This window comes from Haematobia irritans, chromosome 1 (assembly GCF_050003625.1).
Source record: "Haematobia irritans isolate KBUSLIRL chromosome 1, ASM5000362v1, whole genome shotgun sequence".
Taxonomy (NCBI): Eukaryota; Metazoa; Arthropoda; class Insecta; order Diptera; family Muscidae; genus Haematobia; species Haematobia irritans.
In genome coordinates this window covers 46,104,400-46,127,375 of record NC_134397.1, presented here as the reverse complement: position 1 = coordinate 46,127,375, position 22,976 = coordinate 46,104,400, and the positions used below count along the sequence as shown (strand labels likewise).

The 22,976-nt window shown below is 33.2% G+C and overlaps 1 protein-coding gene across 2 annotated transcripts in view; it reads right to left on the bottom strand.

Annotated features, from left to right (window-relative positions):
• Positions 1–22,535, bottom strand: part of htl (heartless) — an 88,002-nt gene extending 65,467 nt beyond the window's left edge. The window contains exon 1 of one of the 2 annotated variants that reach the window (XM_075290176.1): positions 21,557–22,535. The gene's annotated coding sequence lies outside the window, so the exon portion shown is untranslated. The remainder of the gene's footprint in view (positions 1–21,556) is intronic. The other variant, XM_075290178.1, reaches the window with a different exon arrangement.
• Positions 22,536–22,976: the final 441 nt, after the last annotated feature.

Sequence of the window (22,976 nt, the reverse complement as noted above, 5' to 3'; positions counted from 1 at the left end):
CAAGCGCTAGATCGACTCAGGAGGTGATTCTGAGTCGATCGGTATATATTTTATGGGGTCTAAAATCAATATTTCTGGTAGGCACATTTTTTGGCAGATCAAACTTATTATACCCTGACCACTATGTGGTTTAGGGTATACAAATATGCACCTTAAATGTTGTATATAACTCATAAAGCATAAACAGCATGGGTAGGATGCCACCGTGGTGCAATGGTTAGCATATGCGCATTGAATACGTAGGGTCGTGAGTTCAACCCCAGTTTCGACCGAACAATAAAAAGTTTTTCAGTTGTGAAATATCCCCTCTCATGCGCTTTACGGACTATCAGTTATTCCGGACGACAGTGCTCGTGTCGAACATATCCCATATATTGTGCACATTATGAGTTAAGTCCGAAGGCATAATCGATACTTTTGTAACCCAGTATCTTGATGAGAGGCAAATAAAAGGAATTTCGGACATTCATTTTTGGGTTTAGGAGGAAGGGACAGGTGTTCAAGTACATGGAAATACCAGACTGGGATATTGTGATATAAGTCAGCATTGCTTCCTGCAGAGTTTATGTGTGATCCAGTATCTCGATAATACCACATTTTAGATATTTAGGCTCATTTGGTGGCTTTGGGATCAATACAGTATCCCTTCATCGTTGTTGACGCTGCGGCGCGCTGTTCAGACGATCAATAGAGTTTAATACCTTACTAAAAATCAACCATGATGGGATGCCCCCTAATTAGAGATTATAGAGTGCTCTATGCATCGTCACTTAATAAGGTGATCGTGTGTCTGACTGGCGACTCGTGCTCGACATGCTCCTCAGGGGCCTTTTATTCACAGGTTATCGCGATTCTCTTTAAAGTGCAGATTTCCTCATTTCCTCAGACGGTCGGAGTCCAGATGGGGAAAGCTTAGTCGGAAGTCCTATTAACTATTATGTCGCCAGGGTCAGCATCTTTTTTTTGCTGCACGCCAACGCCTCCCGGGTCTTGCTTCTGTCATCAACATTCTTGGTGACCTCTTTCGCATGCTTACTAAAAACGAAGTGGCAATCGTACGTCACACCAAGCATCTTAGGATTCTTGTTAGTTGGTATACTCTCGCCATCTTCAACACTTCGGTGTAAGACTTGAAATGTGTCGCCGAAAAATTGGGGATAGAAAACAACAGTTTTAAGTTCCCTGTGGATATAAACCACAGGGAACGATCGAAGATAGTCAGAAGACGAGACTGGAGAAATACGAGATTCCAGACAACGAGAACCTATGTCGATTGCCCGACCACAGTTCAGCAAGAAAAAATGCTGGTGGTAACGAAATGCGTGACAATACCAGATGGTGCGCGAAGAACTCAAAGCGCATGGAGACTACGCGGACCGAGTTGGAGACACATAAAGTCAAAGATTGAAGAAAAGTTTATGGTGTTAACCTAACAAGGAAAACTCTGAAAAAATACTGAATAGGAGTAGGGTAACAAGCAGAAGGGCCGTGGAAATTATGACCCAGAACAGGTCAGGTAAGGTATTGTGGCAGCCAGATATTTTAGGCTCACCGAGACTGTTCAGTCCATTGTGATCCCGGTCATCGATTGCTGCCCGATTCTATGTTAAGCTCATTGATATGGTCTTATCTTCTAGAATTGGGACAACTTCTGTGCCGATAGGAGCATCGGATACGGTGTATTTAGGAAATGTTTGGAGGAGGATGAGGACACTAACTATGTCGCTGGTCCACTTTTATAATACAAATATAGAGCCAATCATAGCGGGCCTAAACTGATTCGGGAATTGGCCCAGCTTGAATGCAGGAACAAAAACATAGATATATGGGCTGGTAAAGATACCTGGAATAAAATTACTATGGGTGTGTTGGAAAGATGAAGTCATTACGCATAACAAGCCATGAATTAGCTTAGATGTATCAGCTGATATTAAATAGAAAAACATTGATACATTGTTACAACTGGCCTAGCCTTCAAACTCGCTACCCCCACGACTAGATGTGAGTGAGAAACAAACTTCATTTAATTGATATGTAATTGGTGGAAGTGGATTATTTTTACTCTTCGAAGCCACATGGAAATTGAAAAGGAGGAAGATAGCATGCCACCTTGGCACGCTTTTGTTTGTTCCTCCTCGGTGAGTTTCTCTGAACTCGTCATAAGCCATATAGTACAACTGATGGAGTATATGCCATCAAAAAGTTGTAATTTTCATATGTCCAAGTTTTCAGTATTGTGAATACAAAAACAATAACACGATAGACTTTCTTCGAAGACATGTAATGATTGAAGCTTTTCCAAAATCGTCATTCCCCAAAACTTTTTCTAATGATAATGTGTTAAAGTTGCTGGGAAACATTGAACACCTAATGGTCAAATTATCTGTGTGAGACCTTCATAATAGGCAGTCACATAAATTTTATTCTTATATATATTATGCAATAGATTTATTCAGTAAGATTGAGATGTTGCAAACTATCAACATATGGTAAATTGTTTAAAGTTTCAATCAATCTATTTTTAAAAATTTCATTCACATTTCCAATTATTGACGTACATGAATGATTATTTTTACTATTTTCTTATTTGTTTATTGTTTAACAAATCATTTACACATTTGTTTGTTTGACCTCTGCATAAGTCCATACTCAACCGGGCCTCTTCACTCAACCTTCGATGGAGAAACGAGATATCAATTAATAACGATGATGACGATGGCGACGCACTTGAATTGGAAAGTTCTCCCCAAATCGATTAAAAGCATTTACCCTTAGCACCCGTCACACAGAAAATTATGTTATGCCAAACAAAGAAATTTAAAGAAATAAAAAACTTACGATTCCCATCTCTCATCTCAGACGCAATGCCACTCAATTCACTCACTTTCAATTTGTATCAGATCAATTGCCAAGAAAGAGTTTACATTTTGTCTTTATTAACCGAATAGAATTTCTTATAAAATAAACATTTTTGCCAGTAAAGGCGAATGTGCGATGTTTGGATCTCATCAACGTCAATGATGATTATATTGTTGGACACCAAATAAATGAGCGAGCATTCGTAGATAAGGAGGCCAGAAGCAATTGTTCTCTTTAAGAATAACTATAGGAATTGCAAAGAATTGACCTTAATTCTAGTGGAACAGTACATTCGATAAAAAAATCTATTAAAATTTCTCGCTTAAATAGAAGTGTTTGTTGAAATATTCGACTTGAACAATTTAATAATATTTATATAAATTAATTAAAATTTGTAATTAATTGCATATCCGTATATTGATATCAACTTCGGAATGATCCAAGCTATCGGCTTGAAACATATTGATGTAGGTCGGATGGTTTTGCCCGCATATAAAGATGCAAATTAATTCCGAAATTTTGTACGCGGTGTCATTATATGTCTACTTAGTTCATATCGGTTGACAAATATATATATAGATATATAGCTGCCATATAGAGCGATCCCCAGATTTAACTTTTGGAATCTCCTGGAGGAGCAGAGGTCATCCCATCTGAATGAAATGGGTATGCGATGCTCTCTAAAAACCATGCAAAATTTTTCTCATAATGGTCCATCCTTAACAGGTTGGCTGATAAGTCTCCGGTCTGACACATAGATGGCGTAGCTAGTATTAAATGCATATTATTATACCCTCCATCATAGGATGGGGGTATATTAACTTTGTCATTCCGTTTGTAACTCATCGAAATATTGCTCTAAGACCCCATAAAGTATATATATTCTGGGTCGTGGTGAAATTCTGAGTCGATCTAAGCATGTCCGTCCGTCCGTCCGTCCGTCCGTCCGTCTGTTGAAATCACGCTAACTTCCGAACGAAACAAGCTATCGACCTGAAACTTGGCACAAGTAGTTGTTATCGATGTAGGTCGGATGGTATTGAAAATGGGACATATCGGTCCACTTTTACGTATAGCCCCCATATAAAGGGACCCTCAGATTTGGTTTGTGGAGCCTCTAACAGAAGCATATTTCATCCGATCCGGCTGAAATTTGGTATATGGTGTTGGTATATGGTCTCTAACAATCATGCAAAAATTGGTCCACATCGGTCCATAATTATATATAGCCCCCATATAAACCGATCTCCAGATTTGGCTTGCGGAGCCTAAAAGGGAGGTAAATTTCATCCGATCCGGCTGAAATTTGGTACATGATGTTGGTATATGGTCTCTAACAACCATGCAAAAATTGGTCCATATCGGTCCTTAATTATATATAGCCCCCATATAAACCGATCCCCAGATTTGGCTTGTGGAGCCTCTAAGAGAAGCATATTTCATCCGATCCGGCTGAAATTTGGTACATGGTGTCGGTATATGGTCTCTAACAATCATGCAAAAATTGGTCCACATCGGTCCATAATTATATATAGCCCCCATATAAACCGATCCCCAGATTTGGCATGCGGAGCCTAAAAGGGAGGTAAATTTCATCCGATCCGGCTGAAATTTGATACATGATGTTGGTATATGGTCTCTAACAACCATGCAAAAATTGGTCCACATCGGTCCATAATTATATATAGACCCCATATAAACCGATCTCCAGATTTGGCTTGCGAAGCCTCAAAAAGAAGCAAATTTCATCCGATCCGCCTGAAATTTGGTACATGATATTGGTATATGGTCTCTAACAACCATGCAAAAATTGGTCCACATCGGTTCATAATTATATATAGCCCCCATATAAACCGATCCCCAGATTTGGCTTGCGAAGTCTCCAAGAGAAGCAAATTTCATCCAATCCGGTTGTAATTTGGAACATGGTGTTAGTATATGATCTTTAACAACCGTGCCAGAATTGGTCCATATCGGTCCATAATTATATATTGCCCCCATATAAAACGTTCTCCAGATTTGACCTCCGGAGCCTCTTGGAGGAGCAAAATTCATCCGATCCGATTCAAATTAGGAACGTGGTGTTAGTATATGGTCGCTAACAACCATACCAAAATGGTTGCCACTAGAGCCAAAAATAATCTACCAAAATTTTATTTGTATAGAAAATTTTGTCAAAAATTTTATTTCTATAGAAAATTTTGTCAAAATTTTATTTCTAGAGAAAATTTTGTTAACATTTTATTCGGTTCATCATAAAATTTTCATCATTGTCAAAATTTTATTTCTAAAGAAAATTTTGTCAAAATTTTATTTCTATAGAAAATTTTGTTCAAATTTTATTCGGTTCATAATCATGGTTGCCACTCGAGCCAAAAATAATCTACCAAGATTTTATTTCTATAGAATATTTTGTCAAAAGTTTATTTCTATAGAAAATTTTGTTAAAATTTTAGTTCTGTAGAAATGTTTGTCAACATTTTCTTTCCATAGAAAATTTTGTCAAAATTTTTATTTCTATAGAAAATTTTGTTAAAATTTTATTTCTGTAGAAAATTTTGTCAAAATTTTATATCTACTTTGTCAAACTGAATTATATACGTATTGGATCGATCTTTTTTGATTTAATATATACCACGTATGGACTTACATACAATTTAGAAGATGGTGTTAGGAGGTTTTAAGATACCTTGCCATCGGCAAGCGTTACCGCAACTTAAGTAATTCGATTGTGGATGGCAGTTTATAGAAGGAGTTTCTACGCAATCCATGATGGAGGGTACATAAGCTTCGGCCTGGCCGAACTTACGGCCGTATATACTTGTTTTTATATAGTACCAACCTTCAAATGATTCGTGTCAAAATTTGACTTCTGTCAATTAGTTTGTGAGTTAGAGCGTCTTTTGTGAAGCAAATTTTGTTATTGTGAAAAAAGGGAAAAAATACGGCGGAAGAAAAAACTTGGCTTGATAATGAGTTTCCGGACTCTGCCCCAGGGAAATCAACAATAATTGATTGGTATGCAAAATTCAAACGTGGTGAAATGAGCACGGAGGATTGCAGTGGACGCCCGAAAGAGGTGGTTACCGACGAAAACATCAAAAAAATCTACAAAATGATTTTGAATGACCGTAAAATGAAGTTGATCGAGATAGCAGAGGCCTTAGAGATATCAAAGGAACGTGTTGGTCATATCATCCATCAATATTTGGATATGCGGAAATTCTGTGCAAAATAGGTGCCGCGCGAGCTCACATTTGACAAAAAAAAAAAACAACGTGTTGATGATTCTGAGCGGTGTTTGCTGCTGTTAACTCGTAATACACCCGAGTTTTTCCGTCGATATGTGACAATGGATGAAACATGGCTCCATCAGAGCGTTTGAAGGTCGAAATCACGGCAAAACGGCCCCGTATGAAGAAGAAAAAAGTGTTGTTCCACCAAGACAACGCACCGTGCCACAAGTCATTGAGAACGATGGCAAAAATTCATGAATTGGGCTTCGAATTGCTTCCCCACCCACCGTATTCTCCAGATCTGGTCCCCAGCGACTTTTTCTTGTTCTCAGACCTCAAAAGGATGCTCGCAGGGAAAAAAGTTGGCTGCAATGAAGAGGTGATCGCCGAAACTGAGGCCTATTTTATGGCAAAACCGAAGGAGTACTATCAAAATGGTATTAAAAAATTGGAAGGTCGTTATAATCGTTGTATCGCTCTTGAAGGGAACTATGTTGAATAATAAAAACGAATTTTGACAAAACAAGTATATACAGCATTAAGTTCGGCCGGGCCGAATCTTAAATACCCACCACCATGAACCAAATATTAGGGGTTCCTGTGAAATTTCAGAAGGGCTTGAGGACTTAAGGACACTTCCCGACGATAAATTTAAAGATTTCACCTATGAGGACTATATCAGATTCTGGATTTATAAGAACCATTTTTGTTTGAGTTTTAGAGGAATCATTAACATCTCTTGTAAGTATGCAAGAAAATTATAAAATAACGTCTTGATTTGAAGTCTTAAATCTGTAGAAGTAAAATCTGGAAATTTTACATTGAGTTTCAAGCAATTTTCATGATCAGTGCGCCTTCTACATCCTCAAGAAGTGAAATCGGTCTATATGGAGGCATTACCAAATGGACCAATAAAAACTTAATCCTATACACGTTTTTGTGAGTCTAAAATACCAGAAAATTTACAATTTCAGGCAAATCAGATAAAAGCTACGGTTTCTAGAAACCCAAGAAGTTAAATCGGGAGATCGTTCTTATGGGGGCTATACTAAAATATGGACTGATACTCACCGTTTTCGGCACACATCTTTATGACCCGAAAATACCTCTAGATTTCCAATTTCAGGCAAATAGGATAAAAACTTCGGATTCTAGAAGCCCAAGAAGTAAAATCGAGAAATTGGTTTATATGGGGGCTATACCAAAATACGGACCGATACTCACCATTTTCAGCACACCTCTTTATGGTCATAAAATACCTCTAGATTTCCAATTTCAGGTAAATTGAATAAAAACTGCGGTTTCTATAAGCCCAAGAAGTAAAATCGGGAGATCGGTCTATATGGGGGCTATACCAAAATATGGACCGATACTCCCAATTTTTGGCACACGTATTTGTGGTTCTACAATACCTCTAGATTTCAAATTTCAGGTAAATTGGATAAAAACTGCGGTTTCTATAAGCCCAAGAAGTAAAATCCGGAGATCGGTCTATATGGGGGCTATACCAAAACATGGACCGATACTCATCATTTTTGGCACACCTCTTTATGGTCATAAAATACCTCTAGATTTAGAATTTCAGGCAAATTGGATAAAAACTACGATTTCTATAAGCCCAAGACCCTAAATCGGGAGGTCGGTTTATATGGGGACTATATCAAAACCTGGACCGATATAGCCCATCTTCGAACTTGACCTGCCTGCAGACAAAAGACGAGTTTGTGCAAAATTTCAGCACGATTGCTTCATTATTGAAGACTGTAGCGTGATTACAACAGACAGACGGACATCGTTATATCGTCTTAGAATTTCTCCCTGATCAACAATATATACTTTATATAGTCGGAAATCGATATTTCGATGTGTTACAAACGGAATGACAAACTAATTATACCCCCGTCACCATTCTATGGTGGTGGGTATAAAAATGTGTTTTTCTTTGTTAGACCGGAGACTTATCAGCCAACCTGTTATTTAACCAGACCTTAGCCTATGGGAAATGGATCAACCACAGGACTAGGTCCTGGTGTGCATGAACCAGTTCTAGTTCTGGTCAAAACGTATGGGAGGGACCGGTCACTTTAACATGGATTTGTCATTGACGGGGTAAAATTACACTTTAGAACACGTCTTGGACTCGATCCTTAGAACACGTCCTGGGACATTTAAGTAGTAGCACTCCATAGACAGGTCCTCATGAACCAGTCTCTGACATACTCTTAGGAATCTTTTTCAGGTTGGTTATCCGAATCGCAACCAGAAATGAAAAACTTTTGAAATATATTGAACAATACACCCAAAAAAAAGTGAACCCACCGTGGAAGAAAATAGGTGGGTTTATTTTAGAAAATTTTAACTAAAATAGTTTTATAATTACAACATGTTATAAATATGTTAATACTTTTTGTCAAACTGAAGAAATTTTTTTAAAAATAATTAATTTTTTTCTGTTGTTTAAGAAAATTTCATGTGTTGAAAGAAAAAATTGGATTTAAAAATTGTTAAAATGTCTTTAGCGCTGTACGAAGTTCAAGACTGGTACAATTTTAGTAAAATTTACTCATTTTAGAGACTTATGAACTCAATTTAAGCAAACTTCTGCCATTTTAGGAAAATATGAGCTATTTTATTTTGTAGTAAAATTGTGCACTATATTTGTATACAATTTTTTTCTTATTTTTAGTTCACGTCATTAAAGTTAACAAAAAATTATTCAAATATGGAACATTTACTCATATTGTGCAAAATTTAACTAAAATCGTGAACTAAAATAAAGTTCAGCTGGCATTAGAGCATCTTTTTTTCTGGGTGTGCGTTATTCTGGTAATTCTACTTCAATAAAGTTGTAGATCCAATAAGATTTTTATATCAAACGAGTATGGAAATCATTAAATTATGACTATTAAAAAACTGCGACAAACTGGATCACCGGTACCAGTCCTGTGATAGGTCCGTTAGTGGCAATTGGCACCAATTTCCCGTAGGGTATATAAACCGACTCCAGAATTGACTTCTGCAGGAGCAAAGCAGTCCACCTAACATTTGATATTTAATTTCGGTCCGAAAACCCATCCCTAGATTTTGCTTCTTGAGTCTCCTTGCTGAGCAAATTTCTTCTGTCAGTATACGCTTTCTAATAATCAAGCAAAAATTGGTGCCTATCGGTTCATAACTATATTTGACTTCTGGAGCTCAAATCCAAAGATTTAGACCTTCCCTTTTTTTGGTATTGATTCCAAGCCAAAGATGCGGCTTCTTTAAAATAAAGTAATTTTTAGCGACCTATCTGGCTTTAAATATATCTAGGATAAATAAAATTAAAATTACGATACAGATTTTATTTATCAAATTTTCATTCTCTTTTCATAAAAAAGAAATGTTTTCTTAATTTCAAACAAACTTTAATACAAGAGGCTCCAAAACCAAATCTCGTGATCGGTTTATATGGGGGCTATATATGATTATGGACTGATATGAACCACTTTTGGCATAGTTGTTAAATATCATATACTACCACCACGTACCAAATTTCAACCAGATCGGATGAATTTTGCTTCTCCAAAAGGCACCGGAGGTCAAATCTGGGGATCGGTTTATATGGGGGCTATATATAATTATGGACTGATATGAACCAATTCCTTCAGGTACCAAATTTCAACCGAATCGGACGAATTTTGCTCTTCCAAGAGGCTCCGGAGGTCAAATCTGGGGATCGGTTTATATAGGGCCTATATATAATTATGGACCGATTTCGACCAATTTTTGCATGGGTGTTTGTGGCCATATATTAACACCACGTACCAAATTTAAACTGACTCAGATGAATTTTGGTCTTCCAAGAGGATCCGGAGGTCAAATCTGGTGATCGGTTTATATGGGGGCTATATATAATTATGGACCGAAGTGGACCAATTTTTGCATGGTCATTAGATACCATCTATTAACACCATGTACCAAATTTCAGACAGATCGGATGAAATTTGCTTCTCTTAGAGGCTCCGCAAGCCAAATCGGGGGATCGGTTTATATGGGGGCTATATATAATTATGGACCGATGTGGACCAATTTTTGCATGGTTATTAGGGACCATATACTAACACCATGTACCAAATTTGCTTCTTTTAGAGGATTCGCAAGCCAAATTTGGGGGTCCGTTTATATGGGGGCTATACGTAAAAGTGGACCGATATGGCCCATTTGCAATACCATCCGACCTACATCAATAACAACTACTTGTGCAAAGTTTCAAGTCGATAGCTTGTTTCGTTCGGAAGTTAGCGTGATTTCAATAGACGGACGGACGGACGGATATGCTTAGATCGACTCAGAATTTCACCACGAACCAGAATATATATACTTTATGGGGTCTTAGAGCAATATTTCGATGTGTTACAAACGGAATGACAAAGTTAATATACCCCCCATCCTATGGTGGAGGGTATAAAAATTTGAAGCAAAGTTTATAAACTTTATTTTAATTAAAATTTCATTATTCTATAGAAATTTGCCATTAATATTTTATAATTTTACATATCACATTAATATTTTTCTCAGTGTACCACATCGGTTCATAAGTATTTATGGACTCCTCTATATAAACCGATTTTCAATTAATAATTTTTATTTTTATTCTCTAATCCCGAAATAGAAAGGGCAACCCTCGTATATAATCGAAAACCTATATTTCAATGCTTTACAAACGAAATGACAAATTCCGTATTCCCTCCTCAAAAACAAAGAACTCGTTATACAGCCTTTTCTAAGGGTAAGTTTGGTGTTATTTTAATTCTTATCGATATTGTCAAAGAGTTAAGAACAAATCGTGATGTGAACTTATCAATTTTGTATAAATTTTGTTCCTCAGAAAAGAAAACTCAGCTTGTACAGAATTGGATGAATTGTAAAATTGAACTGAAAATTAATTCACTTTTGAGAGAGCAATCCCCTTGAACCCACTGTTAGCAATTAAAAGTTATTCTTCAATTTAATTCGCATGTTATGCACATTTTATTAGAAAGAATTTTTTGTTTTTTTATTTCATCTTAAGAAAATGCGTGTTTACAATTATAAAAATCAACAAAAACATTTGAGTAATGAATGAGAAAAACTTTAAAACACACCACACGCAAAATGACTATTTTATTTATGAAATAGCTGAAGCCGGGAAACGTACGTATCTTAGAACCTCTGAAAGAAAAGTTTTCATTTCTGAGGAACGAAATTTTAGACAAGCGAAGTTTTCTTTTGACACTACAAATGTTTCTTCAATAGAAAATAACAAAAAAAATTAGAGACAACTGTTGCAATATCACCCCAATAAAATATTATAAAGGCGAATTTCCTTTGTATAAATATTCGTTCCGGAGGAAAGAATTTTTTTTCTTTGGGTGATCCATGTGGCCGCACTTTAGCACTTGAGATGCAAGCAAACAACGAAACCCTGTGAAATGATTCTGAATTGTAGCTTCATTATTTGTAAGAAAGTGTAACAAAAATTAAAAAAAAAAAATTCAGCTACACTCGTATATACGCGTTTTTAAAGAAATCCCATCAAATGAAATAAAATGAAAATAATCTAAGCACTTTTGACGTCATTGGGAAAAAGCTCATCTAACATAACTGAGTCTATAGTAAAAAAAAAACAATAACAATCAACAAAAATTATTATACGATTCAAGTAGAATTTTGTATACCCTTCAGGATGAATGATACGGGAAAAATGTTTAGAAACTGATTTGGACATATTCATAAGAACTGTGAAATAAATAATAGCCTATATGTGGACTCTTTCTTTTTTGTCCGTTCGTCCGTCTGTCCATGTATTTGTTGATCACAGGATTCCGGTCGCAATTATTAACCAATTTTGATGAAATTTGGTACAGGGAGTTTTATGAATTTGGAAGAAATCGGATCAAATTTAGATATAGCTCCCATATATATGTATCGCCCGATTTCGACAAATGGGGTCACGTTGCACTTTTTTTACCAACCGATCGTCGTAAAATTTAGCACAAAATAATCTTCTCCATCACCCTTTAAGTCTGCAAAATTTCATCGAAATCGGTTAAGAGTTAGGTATAGCTCCCATATATATGTATCGCCCGATTTTTCCAAATTAGGTCATAAAACCCTTATTTATCAACCGATCCTACTCAAAGTTGGCTAAACGTAATCTTCTATAGCACTAAATATATGTGCAAAAAATCATCGAAATCGGTTCAGATTGAGATATAGCTCCCATATATATTTATACCCCGATTTTCCCAAATTTGGCCATAGAACCCTTATTTATTATCCGATCTTACTCAAAGCTGGCTAGATCCAGTCCTCTATAGTACTAACGGTATGTGCAAAATTTTATCGAAATCGGTTCAGATGTAGATATAGCTCCCATATATGTATAGCCCGATTTTGAAAAATTTACCACTAATAACCTTATATTTGACTATAGAGGCCTCATTTCTTAACTGATCTTACTCAAATTTTGCACAAGGTAACTTTTTGTGGTATTAATCAAACCCGCAAAATATTATGCAAATTGGTTCAGATTTAGATATAGCTTCCATATATATGCAATGCTCCATTTTCTCAAATTTGGCCATAATACTTTTATTTATTAACTCAAATATCAAATTTTGATGTACTAGCCGATCGTATTTATACATACTTGTAGCTCTTACATAAGAATATTGCTCGACTTTTACAAATTTGGATTTATTACCCACACTAATTGAGCGATTTTCTCTTTTATAATAATGGGCTCAATATTAGTGGCATATTTACTAACTCCGTAGGTGCAATATCAACTACTGCCAGTGTTGCTAGAAGTAGGGGAATTTCCCTATATGCAGGTTTTTTCTAATATTTAGCGTCTTGAAGGGACGTAGGGCCACAATGTAGGGTTATTTTCACTCAACACAATTTGTAATAATTTTTACATTTTGATTGACTCTAGAGGAGGAAATTATAAGCCGTCAAGTCTTGATTTTTAACAATTTAACAAAATTTGGAGATGGAATTTTTTCTCAACATTTTATTTCTAAAGAATTTATTTTCAAAATTTTATTACTATAGAAAAATTTCTCAAAAAAAATTGTTTATAGAAACTTTTTCCAAAAGTTTATTTCTATAGGGATATAACAAAAAAAAAATACAATTTTTGGTAGAATTCTACCAACGGTGGCAACCGTGGTGGTAATACAAATTTATGTTCTAGGTTATATACGTTGCATTTTAATGTTTTAAGATAATAAAGTACTTAGAACCATTTTGTTTTGTAAAATTTGTTTAAATTTAATGAAAAATATTGCAGGGACATTTGTATGGAAAAGTAGGGAACTTTTTTTGTCCTTGTAGGGTAAACCGAACATTTTCCCTGGCAACACTGACTATGAGCTATAGTCAGATTGTGACAAAGCACCCATAAACACGTACCCCTTAATTTTCTTAAGTATGCAACCGCAGTTTATCTCCCAGACCTATATCAATGTTACCCCACATTTGCTTATGATTACTAATTCAGTAAGGGTGGTTTAGGGTATGATATAGTCGGCCCGCCCGACTTTCTATTTTACTTACTTGTTTATTATACATTGTCTCCCCCACTTAACTTGTTAAGTGGATAGAAGGCGTTGTGATCGTCCAAATTGTCCGAAACTAGAAATAAAATTTCCCAATTTTTTTTGTCGTGCTCATGGGATAAAAATTTAGATTCAAAATTAGATGAGCTTTTAAAGTTTATTCTAAAACTCAAACAAAAATGGTTCTAAGAGTCTGCAAAGAAAATTATTTTATTTGGTTCATGCTGGGTGGTACATTGAAAAAATCATTTTCCAAAGTTCCAAAGATTTTGGATTTTCGCCAAAGAAGCGGAGAATTGAAGTAAGGATAATTCTTAGACATAATTCTCTTTAAATTTGAGTTTTGCTTACTTGATTATAGGAAACAAATTTTAATTTATTGTTTTTTGTTTTTTTTTAAATTTTTTTCATGTGCTATTAAAGTCCTTAAAGTCGTATTACCGTCAACTTAAATTTCCAGATTCAGATTCGACTTTTGAGCGCTTTTTTGCTTTGTCGTGAAGATACAAAAAGTCAACAAATTTAAAGACGATTTCATTTTGAAGGATTTTTCAGAATTATTAAAACAAAGTTGACTTTAGTCAAACGGAATTTCATGTTAAGGTACCCATTTTCAAGTCGAATCATTTAACTATACACAGAAAGAAATACCATCAAAATTTGTCCAATTAAAATTTTAATTGAATTTAAAAAAATATTCAATTAAATATTTAATTGGTTCAACAAATGTTTTAATTTAAATAAAACTCAATCACAACAATAAATTGGAACAATTAATTATTAAATTGGCTTTGGTGATAGATATGTTACTATCATTTCTGTGATGGAAGACATTTGAATTAATTGGATCAATTATGATTGAAGACAAAAAATATATTTTTCTGTGTAAGGAGAAAACGACTTCAATGAAAAGTGTATCGACTTTTGGACAAGAAAAAACTTTATATTAGAGAAATGCGTCATCTATTCACATAAAAAAATTTCTCGAAAATTTTTCCAATTAAAATTTTAATTGATTTTTAAAAAATATTCAATTAAACATTTTATTGATTCAACAAATTTTTTAATTGAAACAAAAATCAATCGCGAAAATTAATAGTATCAATTTTTTAATTAACCTTCCATTATTGTTTTAATTGATACTATCATTTCTGTAATTGAAGACGCTTCAATTAAAAACTTAATTGGACCAATTAATTTCGTGATTGCATCAGAAAAAAAAAAATTGTGTACTAAGCAAAATTCGCTATCGTATTTTAAGGACATGAAAACTTTGATCTTACTACAATATTTTTTCAGTGTTTTTAAAATTAAGCCCGTCCGAACTTAAGGTCGTATATACGTATTGTTTTATTTTTGAAAAGTCAAACAAATCGAGAACAAACATAATGAAATATTTTATCTCCTTTCTTTCTATAGGGTAGGGTGGTAATTCAGTCATAAAACAGCATCAACAATGAATTTACGAATAGATCAGGAACAAATTGTCAACACTCTTAAATAGATTTGAATTTATTCTATAATAAATTGAAATGACGTCAAATCCGTTTTTATTTTGTTTAATTTTTATTGTTATTATTTGGTTGTAGTTGTTGTTGTTTTTGGCATTTCATTAGACGATCTCATTTCGCCGTTTTGATTGGCCTCCCCTCACGTGATAAATGATGTGGGATTATGCCAAGTGGGCTCGCATATAGCTGAAAAACAGTGCCCCCCATCAAAGAAAATTGGCACACAAAAATAAAAAAGTTTTTTTTTGTGTTTTATATATTAGAGAATATTCGATGTCTGACGTATAAATTAATTTATATGACAACGATGAAATAAAAGCAATAATCGAGGATTATTTAAACATGAGAAACAAATTTGCCAACTTAGGAGACAATTTTGTAAATATTAAGATGTATTTTTATATAGATAAATACATTTTTTTAAATAAATAATATAAACAAGAAAATGTAAAATTGTATACCTATGAGGGTTGATTTGAAAAAAATGTATTCATTCATATCATTTTCAATACAAGAAAAGCACATATGTAAAATGATTTGGGGTGGCCTTACCATCTATAAATCTCATGAAATTGAAAAAATAATCTTTACTCCGAAACGATACCTTTGAAATTGTGGAAAATACTCTTTTTTATAGAATATTTTCCTGAAGAAAAAATAATCTCCAATTTATGGTAAGCGATTCTTCCTAATCTTCTTCATTTGCTTTTAAAGTTAAATTTGTAGTATACAAATATGGTCTATTTAAAATTTCGTTGCTCATAAATGTAAACTTTCCTTTCAGGTTATATATTCATTACTATACCGTACCAATTCTTTTATTTTAGAATCATAAATAAACTGATTTAAGGATCCTCATTGTATACAAATCTATAAAATTTTCCGTTCGCTATGTAGGGCCTCCCATGTTTGTTATATTTTCAAGAAATTCGATTTTTGGCTTTTCGGATTTTTATTTGGGAGAAAATGGCTAATCCAAAATCCTGTTACTTTTAATCCAGAAAGATTTTTATTTTTGTTATCCGCATATTTTGTTTTTCTGATTTCCTGATTAAATAATTAAATTAATTGTTCCAATTAATTTTTAATTGAAATTGCTTCAATCATGAAAATGATAATATCAACCACTGACAACTTTTGTTTTAATAGGTTAAAAACAGAGTAAGGATCAATAAAATGGTACAAATTATTTAAATTTTCTGGATAAAAATGCTAAATCCATTCTAGAAAAATTGTGAAATTTTGAAAATATTTGAAGTCAAGTGTTATAATTTCATAAAATAATTTAAAAATTAATTATTTATCAAAATATCACAGAATTTTTTATTGCACACCCAAAACACTGAATTCGATAACACCTACAGAAGTGATGCCTATTTAGTTCAACGACTGTTGAAATGGTCGACATCCGTCCTATGACAAGCCCATGTTAATTTCATCGCTTCTGCGACAAATTTACTTTTTTGTTGAATAGTTATAGTTAAATTTTTCTAGATTTAAGTACAAATTTAATAAGCCATTGAACCAGTATAAAAATAATTATTTCCGGACAAAATATTTTAATTATAATTTTAATTTGCTATATTTTTCCATTTAAATAAAATATTAATTGGTCGGATGGTATTGCAAATGGGCCATATCGGTCCACTTTTAAGTATAGCCCCCATATAAACCGACCCCTAGATTTGGCTTGCGGGGCCTCTTGGTTGAAATTTGGTACTTGGTGTTAGTATACGGTTTCTAACAACTATGCAAAAATTGGTCCACATCGGTTCATAATTATATATAGCCCCCATATAAACCGATCCCCAGATATGACCTCCGGAGCCCCTTAGAGAAGCAAATTTCATCCGATCCGTTTGAAATTTGGTACGTGGTGTTAGGTTAGGTTAGGTTATGTGGCAGCCCGTATTGGAAAATCTTCTATGTGTGGACTTGAAGTATTAAGAACACACTCGAATTTAACAACACGAAATTTTTTTGGGAATGGAAAAATATTTTCTACAATTGACAATATACTAAAACAGAAAATCAATGCATATTATGTCAATATAATAAATTAAATTGTAAAGTGAATTATGCAAAGTCGATTGAGTCTCCAACACCCTCCCTCAATCGAGTTGAACACCAATTGATTTTCGAAATTTCACAAACTGTGGTGTATGTAGAGGTTTCGTCATTATATCGGCCAACATCGAATCCGTTGGGCAGTAAAGGCATTCAACATTTTTCTTTGTGACGTGGTCCTTTACAAAGTGGATTTTAGTGTCAATATGTTTCGTTCTATTGCTGAGTTTTTCTTCTTTAATAAGTCTCAAGCAACTTTGGTTATCCACATAAATGACAGTTGGTGATGTTTGACTGAATTCCATGTCATTCAACAGACGTCTTAGCCAGATTGCTTCTTTACAAGCTTCGGAAAGGGAAATAAACTCGGCTTCCGTAGGGGACAGTGAAACACAAGTTTGTTTTCTGCAAGCCCAGCTTATTGATCCGCCATTGAGTTGAAACACGTATCCGGAATTGGATTTCCTATCGATCTTGTCTTCAGCCCAATTTGCGTCAGCATATCCGATCAATGTATCACGCTCAGAGTTGTTGTTGCTTAGCCTTAGGAAGTGATTAATTGTTTCCTTCAGATATTTGAGAACACATTTCAATTCTACCCAATCTTCCTGAGTAGGACAACTCACTTTTCTAGCAAGTATAGAAACACTCGTGGCGATATTAGGCCTCGAGTTTACAACCAGGTATAAAAGTGATCCAATCAACTTTTGGTATTTTGTATTGTCTATAAGGAGATTAGACTCCGATTTTCCGTAGCCAGGATCCAACGGAAATTTAGATTCTTTTGCATTTCCATTTCATATTCTTTCAACATATCAGAAATGTATTTTCGTTGACGAATGCAAAAATTTAGGTTCTTGTCTTTGAAAATTTCGAGACCTAAGTAATGTTTGACGTCTCCAAGGTTACTTATATCGAAATGTTTCTCAAAATTTCGGATGGCAAGTTTACCTTTTGAGACTGTCAAAATGTCATCGACGTATACAAGAATATATATGACCTTTTTTGGGAATGGAAAAATATTTTCCACAATTACTAAAAACAGAAAATCAATGCCTATTATGTGAATATAATAAATTAAATTGTGCAAAGTCGATTGAGTCTCCAACAGCCCGATGTATCAGGCTCACTTAGACTATTCAGTCCATTGTGATACCACAGTGGTGAACTTCTCTCTTATCACTGAGTGCTGCCCGATTCCATGTTAAGCTCAATGACAAGTAGTGTTAGTATATGGTCTCTAACTACCACGCAAAAATTGGTCCACATCGGTCTATAATTATATATAGCCACCATATAAACCGATCCCCAGATATGACCTCCGGAGCTTCTTGGAGAAGCAAAATTCACCTGCTCCGTTTGAAATGTGGTACGTGATGTTAGTATATGGTCTCTAACAACCATGCAAAAATTGGTCCATATCGGTCCATAATTATATATAGCCCTCATATGGATTCATCCCCAGATTTGACCTCCGAAACCTCTTGTAGGAGCAAAATTCATCCCATTCGGTTGAAATTTGGTACATTGCGCTAGTATATGGCCGCTAACAGCCATGCAAAACTTGGTCCATATCGGTCTATAGTTATACATAGCCGATCGCCAATCACACAAAAATTGGTCCATATCGCCAAAAAAAATTACCAAAATGTTATTTTTATAGAAAATTTTGTCAAAATTATATTTCTATAGAAAATTTTGTCAAAATTTTATTTTTATAGAAAATGTTGTCAAAATTTTATTTCTATAGAAAATTTTGTCAAAATTTTATTTTTATAGAAAATGTTGTCAAATTTTATTTCTATAGAAAATTTTGTCAAAATTTTTTTCTATATTATTTTATTTCTATAGAAAATTTTGTCAAACTTTTATTTCTATAGAAAATTTTTTCAAAATTTTATTTCTATAGAAAATTTTGTTAAATTTTATTTCTATAGAAAATTTTGTGAAAATTTTATTTCTATAGAAAACTTTGTCAAAATTGTATTTCTATAGAAAATTATGTCAAAATTTTATTTCTATAGAAAAATTTTGTAAAAATTTTATTTCTATAGAAAATTTTGTCAAAATTTTATTTCTATAGAAAACTTTGTCAAATTGTATTTCTATAGAAAATTATGTCAAAATTTTATTTCTATAGAAAAATTTTGTAAAAATTTTATTTCTATAGAAAGTGTTGTCAAAGTTTTAGTTGTATAGAAAATTTTGTCAAAATTTTATATCTATAGAAAATTTTCTCAAAATTTTATTTCTATAGAAAATGTTGTCAAAATTTTATTTCTATAGAAAATGTTGTCAAACTTCTATTTCTATAGAAAATGTTGTCAAAGTTTTAGTTGTATAGAAAATGTTGTTAAATTTTATTTCTATAGAAAATTTTGTGAAAATTATTATTTATTATTATTATTTTTATAGAAAATGTTCTCAAAATTTTATTTTTATAGAAAATGTTGTCAAAATTTTATTTCTATATTATTTTATTTCTATAGAAAATTTCGTCAAAATTTTATTTCTGTAGAAAATGTTGCCAATGTTTTAGTTGTATAGAAAATTTTGTTAAATTTTATTTCGATAGAAAATTTTGTGAAAATTTTATTTCTATAGAAAATTTTGTCAACATTTTTTTCTATAGAAATTTTGTAAAATTTGTATTTCTATAGAAAATTTTGTCAAAATTTAATTTCTATAGAAAATTTTCTCAAAATTTAATTTCTATAGAAAATTTTGTCAAAATTTGTGTCTATAGAAAATTTTGTCAAACTGAATTATGAACGTATTCAGTTGGTCTTTTGTTAGTTTAATATATACCACGTATGGACTAACTTACAATTTAGAAGACGATGTTAAGAAGTATTAATATACCTTGCCATCGGCAAGTGTTACCGCAACCCAATTAATTCGATTGTGGATGACAGTTTTTAGTAGAAGTTTCTACGCAATCCATGGTGGATGGTACAAAAGCTTCGGCCGGGCGAACTTACGGCCGTATATACTTGTTGTAACTAAATTAATATTTTATTTTCATTAACAATTTAAGTGTAGCAGTTAATTTTTTAATTGATTCCGTTTTCAACTTTTAAGTGGAAATATTTTAGTGACATTGTTTTCCATGTACCTAGTCTTTTGTGTTTTATTTTAAAGAAAAATTACCAACATTCAAAACTTCTTCTGTCTAACATTACGTTCCTCGAAAATGAAATCGTGGCCAAAGGAATATCGTTCGCAAAAAAAGATAAAAGCATTTTCCTCCATATATTTTCAACTTCACATGGCAAATTTTATAAATTAAAAAAAAAAATCTCACCATCCAATGGTCTGAATTGTCTAAGTGAGCCTGAAATATCGGGCTGCCACGATACCCATATTCACTTGGCCATGCAGCTCTTATTACCATCATCAACACTCATATATCGATATAGGCAGCAATGCACAAGCAATGCATACATCCATGTTATTCTATTTATATATCAGATTGTGTATAAGCATATTCAAAGTCACTTCATTTAAAGAAAACGAACCATTTTAGTCGTTTTTAAATAAATCAAAAGGCACTTCATTTAAAGAAAACGACCATTTTAGTCGTTTTTAAATAAATCAAAAGGCACTTCATTTAAAGAAAACGAACCATTTTAGTCGCTCTCTTTCTTACAAACAATAGGTGCAGAGAAAAAATAACTTAAGCCTTCAATCACGAAATTAATTTATCCAATAAATTTTCAATTACAGAAATTCCCAGCAAACATTTTGGGAGTTCATTCTTTTTTATGTACATCCATACATGTTCATTTTTTTCTTTTTGGAAAGAGACGCAAAAGTGTGTGATGTAAAAATAAATGACAGTTTGAAAAATTTAAAAACTTTGAGTAAAAATTTTAAAAAAATATGTTATTAATTAAAATAAAAATCAAAAATCCTAATAGTAAGTCTTTGTTTAAATTTGAAGCGTTTCTGTATTTAGTCTTAATATTTAATATATCAGTTAATTTAAAGACTATTTCTTTAAATCAAAAATATTTTCTTTACTTTAAGGAAAATTCAAATAAAATTTTAATTGGAAAAATATTGGTTAAATGTGTCATATTTACTGCATAGACTATAATTTTGAAATAAACATTTTTTTATTCCAGTAAAAAATTGTATAAGCAAACATTTTTTGGTAATAAAACTTTTTAAAGATATTTTGTTTGTTTTTCTTTTCCGGTATGCTTCTTTCATTGCATCTATTTTCTCTTTGTCAAAGTAAATATTGAAATATAAATCAATTTATAATATATTTCCTTAAAAAATACATTCTTATTACCTGCAATATTCAATGCGTAATTCCAGACTGGCTAGACAAGGTGTTTAAAATTTTTCACCGAGCGTGTGAAAGTATTTTAATTTTTTTTTTAACGAAATTTGATTTTTTATAATGTGAAAACAAATAATTACTTCATTATTGCCACAAATTTTTCAAGAAATTGTATTTTCTCAAAGTTATTTAAAATATCAAGCATTTTTTTAACAGAAACGAAATCATAAAAATTCCAGAATAAGTGTTAAATAAATTTATTTGTTTATTTTATTGGACAAAAGGCAAAGAACACAAAGAATACGAAATACACGAGTTTTGTAAATCACAAATATTTGCCATATTCCCTAGTGAAGATGAGGCCACTGGGTGAGGGGAAGTGAAATAGGTAGAGACACAAATGTAGATGCCTATAGTCTAGCAAAAATTTGTTCACTAGCTAATAATGCCGATGATTATGGCGATGCTGTTGCTAATAATGATCACAATCAACAATTTTATGCACCTTTGATTGAGGCCACTTTGCCTGTTTGATGATAGGTAGAAGATATGTCGCGTCGCTTTTGCGTTTTTTTACTTTTATTGCGGTCACTTTCAAAATAAAAATCAACACAATTCACAAAATTGAACCCCGAAGCGACCATTCATTCGTTTGGTTCGTTACTTATTTTTTGTCAGCTATTTTGAATTTCGAACAGTAGCCACGTTTTTAAATAAATCAAAATAAATGAGGTGACTTATGTAGCATCTCTTTTTTTTTCTTCTTGGTCGAATTAAATTAAAAATAATTGAAGTGCCACAATGGCTGAGCTAGAGAATTTTATGCGGATACAAACGAACGCGTTTTTCAAGCGATTCTAGAGCATTGTCGTAACACAACACAATGTGGCGTGAACTATGAAAATCAACTGGGATGTACGAGACCTAGCGGACAAATGATCTCAGAGTGTTTAGTACCAAATCAATTGGATTTCGGAGGATTTTACCATAGCTGCTGTTTAGATGCTCTTTCTTTATTGTTTGTTTATTTGAATTTTCACAAAATAAAAACGAAAACTGACAGAACAGAAGGCAAAACGTATATGTGCTGTTATTTCAGTTCAATATACCCATGTGCGAGAGTCCATAGGAAAAAAAAGCCCCTCTCATTATCAGCGTCATAGCCATGGAGATTATGATGGTGATCATCATCGACATCATCAACCCCACATAGTCGCCCTCATGGTAAGCAATCATCACTAGTAGGGATGTCAGAAATGTATGGGATGATTCAATATTCTCGGATTTGGTGATGGTGATCGCAGTCGAAAAAGGTGGATTTTTGAATGTTGACTGCAACAGGGCCGCAAATGGCCAATTCGCTTAGTCCGGTTTTGGACTTTGAAACATTTCGGCCGGTATCCCACCAATAAAGGCTTTAATGAATCCT